General features: G+C 41.0%; 1 protein-coding gene and 1 pseudogene across 1 annotated transcript in view; both read left to right on the top strand.

Moving 5' to 3' along the window:
• Positions 1-17,501, top strand: part of SGCD (sarcoglycan, delta (35kDa dystrophin-associated glycoprotein)) — a gene marked incomplete at its 3' end in the record, with an annotated part of 50,752 nt that overhangs the window by 22,162 nt on the left and 11,089 nt on the right. The window lies entirely within an intron of this gene.
• LOC103604407 lies at positions 15,415-17,114 on the top strand (annotated as a pseudogene).

Genomic DNA, 17,501 nt, shown 5'->3' with positions numbered 1-17,501 from the left:
AGGGTTGCCATCCGTTGCCGGACACGAGAAAAGACCAAAATAAAAATAAAAAATAAAAAAATAAAATAAAATGGTCCCTTTTCTCTTTCTCTCCCTGTCTTTTCCCTGCCTTCCTTTTCTTTCATGATTCCCAGACAGAACAGTTGTACGGGTGAGAGAAGCCAGCTTTGGGTAAAGTCTATGCTACTACAAGTCATAAGGGGGCTGATAATTCACAAGAGCTAACGAAATCCTAGAGCATTGAACATATAATCACATCTGCATACAGTTATCCCTCACTATCCAGGGGGGTTAGTTCTAGGAACCCCCGAGGATACCAAAATCTATGGATGTTCAAGTCCTTTATATAAAAGGGCATAGAATTTGCATATAACCTACACACATCCTCCTATATACTTTAAATCATCTCTAGATTACTTATAATACAATGTAAATAGTTGTTATAATGTATTTTTACTTGTATTGTTTTGATTGTTGTTATTTTTTTATTGTTTTTTAAATTTATTTATTTATTAAAATATTTTCAGTTTGTGGCCTGTTGAACCTGCAAATACAGAACGTGTGGATACAGAATTTGCAGATGTGGAACCTGCAGACATGGAGGGCTGACTATAGTGGCATTTAGTTAGATCAGAATCTTGTACACTTTTTGCTGTCAGCTTATTTGATTCTCAAAACCATCCCTAAAGTACTCAAAATGAGAAAGAAAAGAAAAAAGAAAAAAATCTCCAGCTCAGAGATTACTGAGATTAAGCCTGTGGAAGTAAAACAGTTTGCCCACGATCACAGGGCTAGTGTGTGTTTTTGCCTAAGTGTCACATACTGGCTCAGGCTAGAGATGGCCCCACACCTCCCACTACTAGTAGTTAGACCCCTACTGTGAGTATGGCCCTCCCCCAAGCCCCACTGGGGACGATGCAGGATGGGCAAAGAGATTGACTATGAATTCCTAACACTTGCCTGATTTTTACGTTAGATGGTCAATCTAAAGCAGAGGTTCTTCACTTTTCTTCTGCCATGTACTCCTTTGTCAGGCTGTTGAAGAAAATGGACCTCTTGTCAGAATGACATTTTTAACTTTATTAAACAAAATGCCCAGTATTTCCAAAGAAAGCCAATTACATACCGTTATCAACATATTTTTAAAATTTTTTGATATAATAATATGTCTTTTTTTGTTAAACATTTTTAAAAGATCTAGTTGTAGGTCTAATACCTACTGTCATTTCAAAGTAGCAAGAAGCATAGACAGTATCTTGAGATGTTTTCAACATCTTGACTGTGATATGAAATAATCTATGATTTCTATTGGTGACAGAGTCCCAGAGTGATTATTACTACAGATTATTTTCTCCATTCTAATAAAAAAAAATGCTAGATTTCAGTTAGAGATTACTGAAAAGTGATGTGAAATCCACCCCCTTTGAAGTTCACAGACCCACTGAAATGTTTCCATGGATCCCTGGGGTCCACTGTTTCAAGGTGAGGCCCCCTGTCCTGAAGTAAGTGCTTAGCACCTATTATGTGCAATCACTATGATTAGCTGAGGATTCAGCTAAAATGTAACAAGAACAGGACATAATTTCAGATTCTGAAATATGTCTACATCATTTTATGTTATGGACCAGATGAAAGCCCTCTTGTTTCATGAGAACCTATCTCTGAATTCTGAGGATGGGGTTAGGCTGAAGCTGGCCAAGGCAGGACATTTTAACACAGTAGGACCAAACAGTGGTTCTTAACAGGGGTGAGGGGAAAGTTCTTAACAGCTGTGATCTTGCCTCTAAGGGGATACTTGGCAACATCTAGAGACATCTTTGATTGTTGCAGCTCAGGGAGTGGGGTGAGCAGGGTGCTACTTGCATCTGATGGGTAGAGGACAGGGATTCTGTTCAACATCACCCAGTGCACAGGGCAGCCCCCCACAATGAAGAATTATTGGCTCTAATTGTTCATACAGCTGAGGTTGGTTGAAAAGCCCTGGACCAGAAGGAACGTGTACAGAACACCGACTGAACTGCCATTGTAAATAAACTCGTATGTCCCTTGTTCTGTGCCCTCCTTCCCCTTGGAAGGTTCTGTTTCCTTCTTTCTGATTGCTCAAGGGTGCGGGTTACATTGTTCACCCTCTATAGTACAGATGTCAGGCCATGCACATAGCTGTCAAATAATTAACGTTAACCCCTGGTAAGGATGACCATGCTGTCTCTATAGCCTGGGCCTTGGTCACAAAATAGTAGCAGAAGCAAGAAACTCAAGACGAGAGCTCTGAAAGAGAAGGTCCTTTGAAGAGGGGAAAACAGACCTGATGTGGGCAGAGGTTTGAGTCTCTGATCCCCTTCAGAGCAGCGAGAGCACAGTGGCCTCCTTTCGTGAGTGAAGCAATGAATGTAGCAGCCTGGGCAAGACACGTCCATTCCTACTTTGCACAGCATAAATTATGTCTTTCACACAGGATGGATAACCAGTTCCCTTATTTGTATAATCTTAGAGTCGAAATAGGCTTTAAAAGGGATTTATGGCAGTACCGACATTTGTTAAGCACTAACACATACTTAGCATGATTTTATACCTTTCACATTCATTACATGTAAACGGCTTTTTTTTTTATTCTCCCCACCCCAGCCCCCACCTTTCCACTGAGAACTAAGGTCATTTCTTCAGTTACAAAAACCTACTCTTATTGGGGCGAAGCATGAGCTGGGCCTGTCGTTCCAGGTATTTAAAATGGCAAGTTGTGTGTTAGATGTGAGCATGCCTTGAAGACTCCTGCAGTAACACAGGTGTGACCTCATAGTCTGCCTCTTTAAAATTCTGAGTTGTGCTGAAATCATGACATTTTCTTCTGCTTTATGGCTGACTTGGCCCAATCCTGAAATGATTCCTCAAGTTATGATCTATTGCCCTGTGCAAGAAGTATTTTGGTGGGGTCCCTGGGTCTTTAAAAGTCCTTTGCTTTAATGGATTAGAGGGAATGTCAGCTTCATCCATTTAGTGAGATTCTTTTCAAGCTATTTCCATTAGTCATGAAAATCTGGAAGGAGTTTTTATATTGCCTGAGTAAGAAGGTTCAGAAAAATGAGCCCAGGCTTATTGATTTGTTAGTGTCCAGTGTCCCGAAAATTGGGACTTAGGGTGGGATTTTTTTGAGAACTATGAGAACATATATAAAGAGGATTTAACAGACCTAGATAGAAGTCTTGCCTTTAATCTTAAATTAATCATATTTAGCACACTCTTCTGACTTTAAGGGGACCTTCTTATAAAAGGGGCAATTTTGAAAGATTAAAAGGGAGTCTGTATTTTATCTAGGGACAATTCCCTGAGTGGTGCCACTTATCACTAACATTTGTATTTTGCTGTGCAGATTGAAAAGCTCACTGACCTCTCACTTGGTCTTCATGATAAACCTGAGCAATAGGTTGGGTGGGGGATAATGCGTACTTTATAGGTACAGGAACTAAACACAGAAGAGTTAAAAGGCTTAGTGTCGCGCAGTAAGATTGGTGGGAAATCCAAGATGGTAGCCCTAAGTTAGAACATTTTAACAACTATGCTACAACATGTAATTGAAAAGAAAAAAAAAATTACACAATGAGTTAGAAAACCCGGGTTCTGGTATCCACACTACTATAAATTAAAGCTGTATCACTGCTTGGAAAAGTTTAGAACCAAAATTTGCAATATGGAAGGACTATATCCCATCAGTTACAAAGATGAACTGGCAAGAGCCAAAAGGGACTTGGATCAGTTATGAAAATATAGAGGATGAAATACCTTGGTAATTTAATATGTAAAGGAAATGTCTTTGGCCAAATTAAGTAACCCATTGGTAACTTCTCATTCAGAGAATATGTTTTTTAATACACAGGAGTTCCAATACTTGTCTTGTACTACCAGTCAGAACATGGGCTGGGATTTGATTTTAAAATAAGAGATAGCAAAGAAATAATTGGGATCAGGCATCCTTAAGAGCTTAAAGCTGATTTACATTTGAGCAGAAGGCATTGTTATGCCAGTTATTGTTATCTCCTTCTATCATTCTGATCACCAAATTGCAGAAAAGGAATACCCAAAATATTTTAAAGTTGCCTACTCAATGAGGGATCTGCATGCAAGCACCACATTTGATTCAATGGAGAGGAAGAAGGAAGTGATAGATGTCCATGTGGATGAACCATAGGGTACGCTTGAAGTGAGTGTCCTAAGAACAAACTTTCTGACCTCAGTCAGATTTTAATATCAAGTCCTGCTGCTCCCACTCACTAGAGGAAGGGTCAAAAGCAAGTTGGTAACTTCCCTGAGTCTTATGTGTATGATGGGGGTGTCAATACTGCATTCCTAGATAGTCACTGTGGGAATGAATTAAGACAACCCATGTAAAGCTTATGCTCAGATATGCTAAGTTCTCAAAACTTGTTTCCTCCTGTGCAAATGGAGGTCATAATAGTATCAAACTCCTGGGTTGTTACAGTTAAGACAGTACAGATGAAGTGCCTGTCGTACAGTTAGAGTCTATTAGTGCACTTGTTAGAGTCTTGAATGTTTCCTTTAAGCTGAGAATTAAATGAATACTTAAAACTCTCATGAAAAATAATATTTTTTAAAATTCTAGCTGCACAATAGCATATGAACCTATACAGACTCCAAGAATAAAAGCCAAAGTAATAATGATCAAAAGAATTCTAGGAGTGAAACACAGGAATGCTGTTCTCTGCCGGGTGAGTCACATAATGGGGAAAAATTGGGCCAAGAATGAGATCATAAGGGAGCCAAGGATGGCTGATGATGTTTGGGTCATAAAAAGGAGACAATAAATAGGAAGGGAATAGTAGGACCACAGAAGAGTGAGTTTATGCTTTGGAAGGATGCTTTCACAAGGTTATCCAGCCTCCTGCAGAGGTCAGTGGAAGGAATTCCCCTGGGAAAGTTGGCAACATCAGAATCATGAAGTACTTTTCTGCATTTAGGGCATATCATCAGATACAGACAAGCTGATTATCCCATGTGGGTAAGCTATGCCTTTTTACTTTTGCAATTCCAAGGGATGATAAGGTGGAACAGCTAAGAGGATGCAAGAATGTAATAGATTTTTTTTTTTTTTCTGTCAAGGGCCAGATCATAAATATTTTAGGTTTGTGGGCCCACAGGATTTGTGTCACAGTACTCAACTCTACCATGGTAGTGGGAAAGCAGCCATAGACTACACATAATCGAATGAGTATGTCTGTGTTCTAATAAAACTTTACTTACAAAAATAAGTGGTAGGACAGATTTATTTGTGTCACAGTACTCAGCTCTACCATGGTGGTGGGAAAGCAGCCATAGACTACACATAATTGAATGAGTATGTCTGTGTTCTAATAAAACTTTACTTACAAAAATAAGTGGTAGGACAGATTTGGCCCCAGGGTTATCAATCCCTGGTCTGGGCTATGGTTCTGTTACTTTTTCCTCATTTAGTATGTGAAGTCTGATACCATATACAAATACCAAAGACTGAAAAACTAAACTTTGAGAGCTCTGAGAGCTTGGGCTTATTCAATGAATGTTCAGCATCTTTTCTTATACCTAACATGCCATAGGTGCTCAATAAATGTTTGTTGTGTGGATGGAAGGATGGATGGACAAATGGATGGACAGAAAGACAAACTGACAGTGGCTTAGGATTCTCTGTTTCTAAACAAGCACATCATCTTCACAGTTATCAAGAACTCAACATTTACTACACTCTCCCTGTGTGCCAGGCTCTGTTTTAAGTCCTTTACTTGCATTTTCTCATTGATGTTTTATAGTAACCTGTGCAGTACATACTATCATAGCCTGTCAAGTATTAGTAGTATACTGAACCCCTGGACCTGTTAGTTGCTCAGTCTTAAATGAGTCACTTAAGCTCTTCTTCCCTGCTGCCATCATATAAATGTTTGTGAGAATTAAAAGGTATGTATGAAAATCCCCAGAAACTGTAAAGTGATATTCAAAGATAAATAATTGTTGTTTCAGCCCATCTCAGTGAGTATAAACCAGCCGAGCTGGTCCAGGATAGCAAGGTTGTATGTTAGGTGTGTATTGGCCCAATTGGCTGTGGACAAATTGGAAAATTTGGGGGCAAATTGTGGGACCTGTAGATATTATTGTTGTTCACCATTATATCCCTAGAAACTAGGACAGTACCTAACCTATAGCAGGCAGTAACTATTGACTGAAGGAAAAAATGAAGAAATAAACAAACTAACAGAGGAATACATAAATGAGCAACTTCTCCTACCCCAGCCGAGGAAAGGCAGTATGACTATAGATAGTGTGAGTGTTAATAGGTCCCTGCAGAGACTGGGATATAGATCACAATATAAAATATGAGAGATGCCTGATCTACTTACTGCTGCCTTGAAAGCTGAAACATTTTCATAATGGGCCAGAGAGGCATTTTTCAGGATAACTTGGTTATTCATCTTTATTTCCTTGTATACACAGTGCATTCCATTTAAAAAGAGATGCTAATGCATTTACATTAAAGCATATGGATTTACAGCCTGAGATGAAATATGTTCATAGATAGTATACCTTAATCCTGTTTAGGGACAGGGAAGAATCAAATAGCATCGGATTAGTATTGATTAACTGTCACTTGGATTGACAAAGCAGCATACAACACACTTAGCAAATACCCAAATTGAGCTAAAACACTCTGCACATAGGGGTTTTGACACTTGATTTTTTTTTCCTTTAAATGATAATCAGTTCATCATCTAAAAACATACTCTTTGGCACTGAATAATTCAAACTTCATAGACACTGTTTTTTTTCTTTACTGTGTGATATTGGTGCTATTTGTAGGGATGGAGGAAAAAGCTATAAAAAGCTCACAAAATGTGTTTGTCCCTGGATTGTTAAACAAAAAGAGAGAGAGATACTAAATGCCCTTAGAGATGTCTTACATCAATTCAGACTGGAAGAACACTTTTGAGCATACTCATTTTCTTAACTCTTGCATGGTAGTGAAAATTGACGGCATTTGCTGTCCTGTGAATTTCCACTTCGTATAAAGTAGGCATTTGATGTTGAGTCATACAGGAGTAATGGTCACTCTCAAAACAAAGACTCCTTTGTGGACTCTTGAGAACTGTTCTCCCTGCTTTAGTGATGTGGAATGTTAGGGACAAACAGTGAAGACATGGACTCTTCCACCCCATGAGAACAGTGAATTCTTCATGGCACTTCTAACGGCAAGTGACACAAAGCAAAATTAATCTGGTTTAAGAAAAAAAAATTTTTTTTAATGGGAATTTGCAGACTCATATAACTGAGAAGTCTAGACATGGCTGACTCTGGTGCTTTTAACAACCTCTCTCCCTCTGCACAGGTTTCCTTCAGGGAGCTCCTTAGTGGCAAGTGATACAAAGCAAAATTAATCTGGTTTAAGAAAAAAAAAAATTTTATTTAATGGGAATTTGCAGACTCATATAACTGAGAAGTCTAGACATGGCCGACTCTGGTGCTTTTAACAACCTCTCTCCCTCTGCACAGGTTTCCTTCAGGGAGCTCCTTAGCAGGCATTATCTCAGAAGGAGACAGAAATGCCCTTGTCCAGGCAGCTAGAGCAATCCTTGGGAAGAACTGATAAGCCCTGCTTGGGTCACATGCCTTTGGACCAGTCACTCTTTGTAGGGAATCAGATATTCTGCTGACCAGCCTGGGTCATAGTTCCTTCTTATACTTGGGAGTGAGAGGGGGGTGTGATTATCAACCTCAGCAGGTTTTCCCAGAGCAAATAATTGTTGCAGTATCAAAAGGAGGGTGAGGAATGCTGAACAGGGAAAGACATTGTAACCACTCCCCTTTCATCCATTGCTTCATATGCAGATGTGACATCTTATTTTAAAAACCTTTCTTCAGACTGTTTCTTGCTAAGTTTGGAAGATTTGTAATGATGAGCGACTCAGTTAAATGAAACTTCATCTTCTATTGCCCTGTCTTTCCCCATGTCTATATGACCCAACCCCGGTTAATATCAAGCCAGGCTTTAAAGGGTGCTTGTTATGAAACATTGGAGGCAAAAAGAAATGGGAACTCAAGACTATTACAATTGCCACCACCTGGGTTTAATGTATCAAAGTAAGTGAACTGGAAAACTTCCACCACCTTTCAGAGGCTTCCATTCCCTGAAGAACTGTCATATGAGTAGTATCTTCTCTCTTTCCAAAGAGCCCAACCTCAGTTAATGCTGCTCCAGCACAGGTACCTCCAGACCCCATGGTGTGTTACATATGGATGTACAGGATGGGGGAGGCATACAAAAAATGATAATGGAGATGTGTTTGGGAGATATCTCAGGGTATGTTCATTTTTTACAAGAAAGTGTTCACCTCAGCTAGATGATAGGAAAAGTGAGAGTGCTCATTGTAAGGTTGAGAGAGGACAACTCGTGCAATTTACCCACATTCAGTCACGCACACTGAGGGTTGCAGCAGGGAAGCTTCTAGAAGGAAAGTGTTTCCTCTGCCCCTCTGCCATGTGACCTCTTTTCTCTCTGCCTTTCTCTTTCACATTTTCTCATTGAGATGCTACCTCTTGCACACCTTTCAACATGGCTTCTGGCCCCAAATCTATGTTTGGAAGTTAAAAGTGACAAGTGTCAGCTCTGGAACTAGTTTGTTTGGTTTCTTATCCTAGCTCTATTACTGCAGAGAGAAGGGACAGTGTCTGTAAAAGCCTGGAGCATGACTCTCAGTAAGCGTTAGTTATTACTGGTTAGTACTCATCACTCACCAGCACTGTGCTCTGTGTGGTTTAGTTTCAGTTCTCAAGCTAAAATCTGGTCAGGTGTGGACAGGTAGCAGCTCAAACAGGACCACCTAGATGGCCCTTCAACAGAAAAACAGCTGTGAATAGGAAGTACGCAACCAAACTTTATTATTCTGTGGTGGTCTTTTCCTGGAGAAGGTGATTTACAGAGTCTGACTCATAATTTCTAAACCCATGGTTGAAAAGGTAACATGTTTAGCAGGGAGTTAAGAACATGGGCTCTGCAGCTAGATTTGCTTGCGTTCCAATCCTGCTTCCCACATTCAGTCTCTATGAAACCTTTCTGTGCTTCAGTTTCCACACCTAAAAACAAGGAGATAATATTATCATGCATCTCGTAGGGGTGCAGTGAGAATTAAATGAGTTAATCCACAAAGTGCTTGGAAACATGCCTGGAAAATAGTAAGCACTCGATAGATGTCAGCAATTGATTACGACTCACTCCCTAAATCTGGCTTTGAGCTCCCACAATAGTCTGGTAGGAAAACCACCTCCATCATTATTGGGTTGTTCAAGAACTGAAGAAGCATATGTGGTGTAAAGGACATATAGGCAAGCCTAAAAATCCTTGGTCCGTTAAGATCACCTCTGATACTTTTAATTTCCCCTCCCATGTGATCATTTAAAATATGTCAACTCTCAACTTCCCTGCCATAGAGAAGGCCTGAGAATCTTTGCCGAGGCTGTGGGCCTCTGTGCCAAGGGCCCTGCCTCATAGGGGCACAGCACAGCCATCCCCTCTGAGAGTGTTTCATCTTCTTAGGGACGACTCTGGTTCTCTAAGGACCCTAGATCTCTAAATTCTCCAGGTCAGGGACAAAATCTGCCCTTGTGCCAAGGGCCCTGCCTCATAGGGGCACAGCACAGCCATCCCCTCTGAGAGTGTTTCATCTTCTTAGGGATGACTCTGGTTCTCTAAGGACCCTAGATCTCTAAATTCTCCAGGTCAGGGACAAAATCTGCCCCCTTCTTGGTTTCTTTCCAGGGCACTCCTCTCTGCCCCTCTCCCCACAAGACAGCCAGCATGCTCTCCACTAAGGTCAGGCTTTTACAAAGGGCAGAAATAGCTATTGCTTTAAGGCAACTTGTGCTTCTGATCCAATGAAAACTCTCTATTGTGAAACTCAAATGCATTTTGCTAAGTGAAAACAGCCAGACCCAAAACTCTATCTATTGGATGATCCCATTTATATGACATTTTAGAAAAGGCAAAAGTACAGGAGAGCAGTGGAAGGCAAGAGGCTTGGGGGATGGATTGACTATAAAAAGGAAGCATGGGGGAAATTTTGGAGTGATTAAATTGTGCTATCTTTGCTTATGGTGGTAGATATACGACTCTATGTATAGGACATGTGAAGGGCTTGGCTTCCTGCTCAAAATAGAGGGGAGGGGGAAATATGGGAAGGACAAACACAAATTAGTATTTCAAAAAATTATCAAGCCACAAACAAGGGTAAAGAGATGGGCTAAGCCTGATTTTCATGTTAAAAAGTGGGACTTTCTGTTGTAAGAAACAGGAACTCATCAGAGGTTATAAACCAGACAAGAAACCTGTCCCACTTGGGCTTTGGGCAGTTGATTTGACTGCACTAAATTGGAGAGAGAAGAGAGAGAGCTGTTAGAAAGTGGAAGAGCAGTTAAGAGGCTCTTCCTCTGAGACCTACAGCTATAGCCTTAACTGTTTCTTCTCCTGGACAACAAATGGTAACAATGGTATAGCTGCCGCTGACCAGCTCAGACCTCTCCCCTCCAGAAGCTTCTTTTTCATCCCACAGCTTTTCCCGCTTAAATAAAATTGCATTCAAAACATATAAGCTTGTGCTGCTTGTCTAGAAAAGCACAGACTCCCATGGCATGGTCTTTGTCTTTAAGCAGCTCATGTTGTGCTGAAGGCAGAGCACAGTCAGTGACCAGTGTCATGACATAAAATGAAATAAGTGTTCATCCAAGATATGAGGTAGGTATACTATGCAAGCACAAGAGAAGGAGCAATTAGTGATAGCCAAGTGAGGACCAGGGAAGGCTTCGTTATGGAGGGGCAGCTGAGCTGGCATTTAAAGGATTCGATGCACTGAAAAGGAAAGAAAAGTATTTTTCGGCTAAGGACATCATGAGAATAGTCAAGGGAGTGGGAAACCCAGCCCCACTCAGCAATCAGTGAAAAGATACTTCAGTGTGGTATAAAGGCACAGTAAGAGTGATTGTCAGCTTTTGGTCATCTGGCTTACTGCAAAAAAAGCTTTAGATGAAGAGTATGACCCTCTTGAAGGGTGCGTTGCTTGCTTCTCCGTGGTAATGGGTAAAGTGGCAATGAACCTCAGGCAGGGATGAGTAACAGAATCCTCTTAAGGTGGCTCGAACAAATAATAAATAGCAACTTGTTTCTCTCGCGTGAGAGGAAGTCCAATGGTGGACAGTTGCTGGTGACTTAGTGGTATCTGGGTCAACACATTTGAAATCCTCTTGATCTTCTTGTCATGGTTGGAAGATGGCTCTTACAGCTCCAGATACCATGTCGGTATTTGGGTAGGAAGAAAGGAGAGGAGTGGACTCAGCCCCTGTATCTATATCTATACCCTCCTATGGGCAGTAAAACTTTCTCACTGTCCCTCCGCAGTGGACTGCCACCAGCATCTTATTAGATCAAATTGTGTCGTCCGGACATACCAAGTGTCAAGGGAGTCTGGGAAGGTGATGTTTTAGCTGGGCACTTTGTTCCCATAAATAATAATGGAATTTTGGGGCAAGGGAAAAAGGGGAGATGATCATTGATAGGAAAATAACATGCTGACCACACCAAGGATAACGTCAGTGGATAGATAAGGTAAAAATCATAGAATAAAAATTACCCTTTCAGTCCTCTGTAAAGCATGCCATTTTGAGGCTTGCTTTCATTTCAGAAATTAAATTGTTCAAGTGTTTTAATGCTTTGAAACCTTCAGCACTTTTATTAAGATTTCGGCTTACTGGTCTCGCCTTTCAAGTCATCATCTTCATCTCTTGTAAATGGTTTTATAAGTTTCTCCAATTATTTTTCAGACAGTGTTTCTCTGTGGTCCTCAATTAATGTTTCAATTTCCTTCTCCATAGGAAGGCATCACCACCCACCTGCTTGGCCACAGGAACAACGTGTTCTGCTTCTTTTTCAATGACCGGGAAACACTTAAAATCATGTACATATTGCTTTCTTAGGTCTCGCTGGCCTCCAGTTACTGCCTTGAGTCTTGATTGCTCTCACGCTGTGAGAGACACTTGAGAACTGAGATCTCCACTGAGAAAACGGTGCACTCACAGCTCCCATCTGACCCTCCCTCCCGAGTGGAAGGGCAGGCAAAACCAACGTTCTCCTTAACGTGATCACATTATCCGTGTTTATTCTCTCCCTCGCCCCCCACACTGTTGACCTGGTTCTGGCTGCTTGTCCCACAGAGGTCTGGAGGGTGGATAGCCACATTCATCTCATTCATGGGACACGTGGTGCATTGTCTTTGAAGGAGTCTCCCTGGAGTGCAGCTCACTGATGCCGATGTCAAGCAGCCTTCTCAGCTGGTCGCTCATGCTCTGTGTTTCATAGACTGTCTTAACTTACAGGCTGCCTCATGTCAGAGTGCTTCATCAATGTTAGACACGACCAATGAGTCAAAATTGTTTGTTGTATGGTGCAGTTTTATTTACTATCAAAAATAATGTAGTCATAAGACACTGAAAGGAGATTGCTTGCTGCTCGAATAGTTCCTTTTATTTCTTTCAGTTTTGGCTTAATGATACACCGAGCATGAGTTCTGGTCTATTGATTTCTATTGTAGTTTGTTTAATTAAACTACTTGTCTCTTTGTATCTTGCCAGGATGTTTCTATATGTGAATCTTAAATTACCCTGCAGTTCCACCTTTTACACAAATGTTTAAAATGTGTGCTTTGATAGTACAGCCAGTTCAGTTAAATCATTAGAGTATTTGAAAGGGCACATGTCTTATTTTATTCTTCTCCACTGTTAACATTCAAATTATTTAATGGTATTCTTTTATCTTTCTGGCTTTCTATTCATCATTATCTTCTATCATAATAAATAAAAAATATCTGCCATTTATTGAGCATTTTGATTTACCAGGCACACATGGCATTTTATTATAATGCACTTTAATATATGTGATACATGTAATATATCTCATATATACATGCATACATAAGTCTTATGTAATATATATTATATATACATACATATATGTGTATATATAGAATCACTGATCTTCACAATAGCTTCATAAGAGAAGTAAAATTATTATCACCATTCCACAAAGGGGAAAACTTACATAAGTCTTATGTAATATATATTATATATACATACATATATGTGTATATATAGAATCACTAATCTTCACAATAGCTTCATAAGAGAAGTAAAATTATTATCACCATTCCACAAAGGGGAAAACTGAGGCTAGAAGAAGCTAATTAACTTACCCAATATCATACTCCTCTTCACGTTCTTCCTGGACAACCCTGAGCTCATTGCACTCTCTTTTCAACATACACATCTGTCAAAACTCCCAGCCTGGATGAACCCAAACATCCACATTACGCATGCCTGTATCCAGGCAAATGAGCATATGTGCCTCTACCCAGCCTGTGGCACAGAGCAGGCTGATGCCCCTATATAAGTGTGGTTACTAACCATAGCTAGGCCTTCAGTACGTAGTACCCAGTACCCAACTGTTTCACTATAATTCTCTTGTCAAAAAGTTATAGCTCTTGCTATATCCATTTCATTAACTCCTACTTATTCTTCTGCTCACACAGTCTGCCTCCAGGTTTGCATACAATGACTCTTGTGCTGTAAATGACTTCTCTGTTGCTAAATTCAATAGACATTTTAATTCCTCTTCTTCTCAGCACTGTTTAACACAGATCAACTATCCACACCTTCTTGAGATACTTTTTTCTCTTGGTTCCTATGTTACCCTATTTCTGGTCTTTCTACCTTTCTAGTCATTTCCTTTCAATTACCTGTAGTGGCTCATCTTCCATACCCAAACTTTAAATGTCAGAGTCCCTTAAAATTATGACCTTGGCTGTCTCTTTGTATTACCCCAACCATTCCTTGGATCATATCATTCATTCTCTTAGTTTCCGTGATTATCTATATTCCAATGACTGTCACATCCCCAGCGAAGCCTTCTCAGATCCTCCCAGCCTAGGACAAGCCCCCTACTCAGTGCTCCATTGGCTCCTTGTACTGCTTCATAACATTCACAGCAGTGATTCTCAGTCCTTTTTCCAACACTTCCCTTCTAAGAATTCTTTTCAGATATTTTTCCCTAATCACTCCCCTTCCATGAAATTTTACTATCACAAATATACTGCATATCTGTTTATATACTATGTATGTGTATGTGTGTATATATATCTATATATCTATATATAGATATAGATACTACCGATAGATATATTTGTGCTTATGCATAAATAGAGTAAGATTTCTCTTGCCCACCATCACCCCCCCAGGAACCAATTTTCATCTCTTTGGCAGGCAGTGACACCACCTTTGTTGAGAATACATAATTTACAATAATTGTTACTTAAAAAATCAATTTAAATTTTTTCTTTAATATCTATTTGTTTAGCTATAATAAAACTACGTAAGGATAAAAATCAAATCTTCTTACTTAGCATTGTGCCTTGCACATAGTGGGTATTTGTTAATTATGTATAGATAATGAATGTTACAACCCTTGGAATGGCTACAGATTTTATATACATTTTGAAACCTTTTATTAATTTGTTATTTCTAAAGAAGAAAGTCTGAGTCTGTTTTCCCCACCAATCCATTTATGGAGTATCCTATAAATATTTGTTGAATGAATTAATTATCTGTACATTTTAGGTTAGGGGAATCTGTCTTGATTCCTAAAAAGAAAATATTTGGTATGTATCCTAGAAACTACTTGTAATGACTACAGATGTTTTGCATTAGCAGTTTATTAAATGCCTCCAGCGGCCCCGGGGAGACACGATGGGATTAAATTACCCCAAGTGACTTTTTCCACTAAAAGTTACTGTCTAGCATCTGTGTATTGCTCATATCTGGGAAGGTTTTCAGAAGCTGACAGCCAGCTTCAATGTGCTTAATCTTGAAACTTGTGGAAATTCTGCATCCTCATTGCTTACTCAGTTAATTTTAAATCTTTGTTTAAACATAACTCATTTCCTTAAAAAGAATTTTTCACTGCATATTACTTTTAGGAGAAAGCCAAAAGTTTGTGTTAAGAATTAAACACAAAAACCACTGCTTCTGAGGAATTTTCTGTGATCTGTTGTCCCATAATCCTACACATACCATGGACAATGTGCTGCAGAGAGCTTGTTTGTAGAAAAATGGATCTCAGTCATTAAAGAATATTTAAATATCAAAATATAACCATGTTCACTAGCCTGGATTTACAGAGGCAGAAACTGCATCTCACATATTTTATAAAGATTTTAAACAATGGGATATACATGAAAATGTCTTTTGCTTAAACTTTGGAGTAACCAGAAAATTATCTTGCATAGAAGACAATGTTCATCATTCAAAGAGTTATTAGGGGTAATGACGCGTATTACCCAGAGGATGGCGGATGCTGGCTTGCGCCACGTGGTTCCCAGCGATCTGTATCCCCTCGTGCTCAGCTTTCTGCGCGATAACCAACTCTCGGAGGTGGCCAATAAGTTCGCCAAAGCGACAGGCGCGACACAGCAGGATGCCAATGCCTCTTCCCTCTTGGACATCTATAGCTTCTGGCTCAACAGGTCCACCAAGGCCCCGAAGTGGAAGTTACAGGCAAACGGACCAGTGAATAAGAAGGCTAAGAAGAAGACCTCATCCAGTGAGAACAGCAGTGAGGAGGAGGAAGAAAAAGCTCAGGGACCTCCAGCTAAGAAGGCTGCTGTACCTGCCAAGCGGACCAGTCTGCCTCAGCATCCTGTAAAGGTTGTGGCTAAAGCATCAGAGAGCAGCAGTGAAGAATCCAGTGACGATGAGGAGGAGAAGGAAGACAAAAAGAAAAAGCCTGTCCAAAAGGGAGTTAAGCCCCAAGCCAAGGCAGCCAGAGCTCCTCCTAAAAAGGCCAAGAGCTCTGATTCTGATTCTGACTCAAGCTCAGAGGATGAGGCACCAAAGAACCAGAAGCCAAAGACAACACCTGTGGCAGCTAAAGCTCAGGCTAAAGCTCCAGCCAAGCCAGGTACGCCAGCTCGAGCAGCACCTAAAGTAGCCAATGGCAAAGTAGCTAGCAGCAGCAGCAGCAGCAGCAGCAGCAGCAGCAGCAGCAGCAGCAGCAGCAGCAGCAGCAGCAGCAGCAGCAGCAGCAGCAGCAGCAGCAGCAGCAGCAGCAGCAGCAGCAACCTGCAGCTAAGCCAGCTGCAGCTCCCAAGCAACCTGCAGGCAGTGGCCAGAAGCCTCTGACCAGAAAGGTGGATAGCAGCTCCAGTGAGGAGGAGAGCAGTTCTAGTGAGGAGGAGAAGACAAAGAAGATTGTGGTCACCCCAAAGTCCAAGGTGACTGCCAAAGCAGCTCCATCTGTGCCTGCCAAACAGGCTCCTCAGGGTGGTGGGGATAGCAGCTCTGATTCAGACAGCTCCAGCAGTGAGGAGGAGGAGGAGGAAGAGAAGACATCTAAATCCCCAGTTAAGAAGTTGCAGAAAGCAGCAGAAGGTGTAGCCCCTTCCAAGGCAGGCACAAAGAAAGTAGAGGCCGAGAGCAGCAGCAGTTCCTCCTCTGATGATTCAAGTGAGGAGGAGGAAGAGAAGCCCAAGGGAAAGAGCAATCTAAAACCACAAGCCCCCAAGGCCAATGGCACCTGTATGCCGACTGCTCAGAATGGAAAAGCAGGCAGGGAAAGTGAGGAAGAGGAGGAGGTGGAAGAAGAAGAGGAAGAAAAGAAAAAGGAAGCAGTGGCAGTTTCCAAGCCAGGTTCAGGAAAGAAGCGGAAGCAGAATGAGGCTTCCAAGGAGACAGAGACACCTCAAGCCAAGAAGATAAAGCTCCAGACCCCCAACACATTTCCAAAAAGGAAGAAAGGAGAAAAAAGGGCATCATCACCATTTCGAAGGGTCAGGGAGGAGGAAATTGAGGTAGATTCATGAGTAGCAGACAACTCCTTTGATGCCAAGTGAGGTGCAGCTGGAGGCTGGGGAGAACGAGCCAATCAGGTTCTGAAGTTCACCAAGGGCAAGTCCTTCTGGCATGAGAAAACCAAGAAGAAGTGGGGCAGCTACCGGGGAGGTTCCATCTCTGTCCAGGTCAATTCCATTAAGTTTGACAGTGAGTGACCTGGGGCCATCCTTGGCGAAGCAGGGGTGGTGATCAGAGACTGCTCACTTTCTTCAGTGGACTTGAGAACCCTCAGCTCCTTTAGGGTAGGTTGTTGGCGAGGACAGAAGTTTAGAGTGGGTCATAAGACTTTGCAACATAACATCCTCTCCGGTCCTTTTCTGTGTTTGTTGTTCCTAGTTTTGTACAGATTTGTTTTTGAGTGTTGAGTGGCAGGAACAAGGTAAGGGGAATGTTATTTTTTAAGAAAATTTGTTTTAGTTGCCATCCCTTTCTTCCTGTTCTGTGGAAGTCCTCATACTGAGAAGTTTGTATATTTTATATTAAAGCATTTCCTAGTGATTTTTCTTGTGATTTTCAGAGGTGGGGTCCTACAGATAAAAAAA

This window comes from Galeopterus variegatus, unplaced genomic scaffold (assembly GCF_000696425.1).
Source record: "Galeopterus variegatus unplaced genomic scaffold, G_variegatus-3.0.2 Scaffold5128, whole genome shotgun sequence".
NCBI lineage: Eukaryota > Metazoa > Chordata > Mammalia > Dermoptera > Cynocephalidae > Galeopterus > Galeopterus variegatus.
The sequence above is the reverse complement of the archived record's forward strand: the minus strand, read 5'-3'. Positions and strand labels throughout refer to the sequence as shown.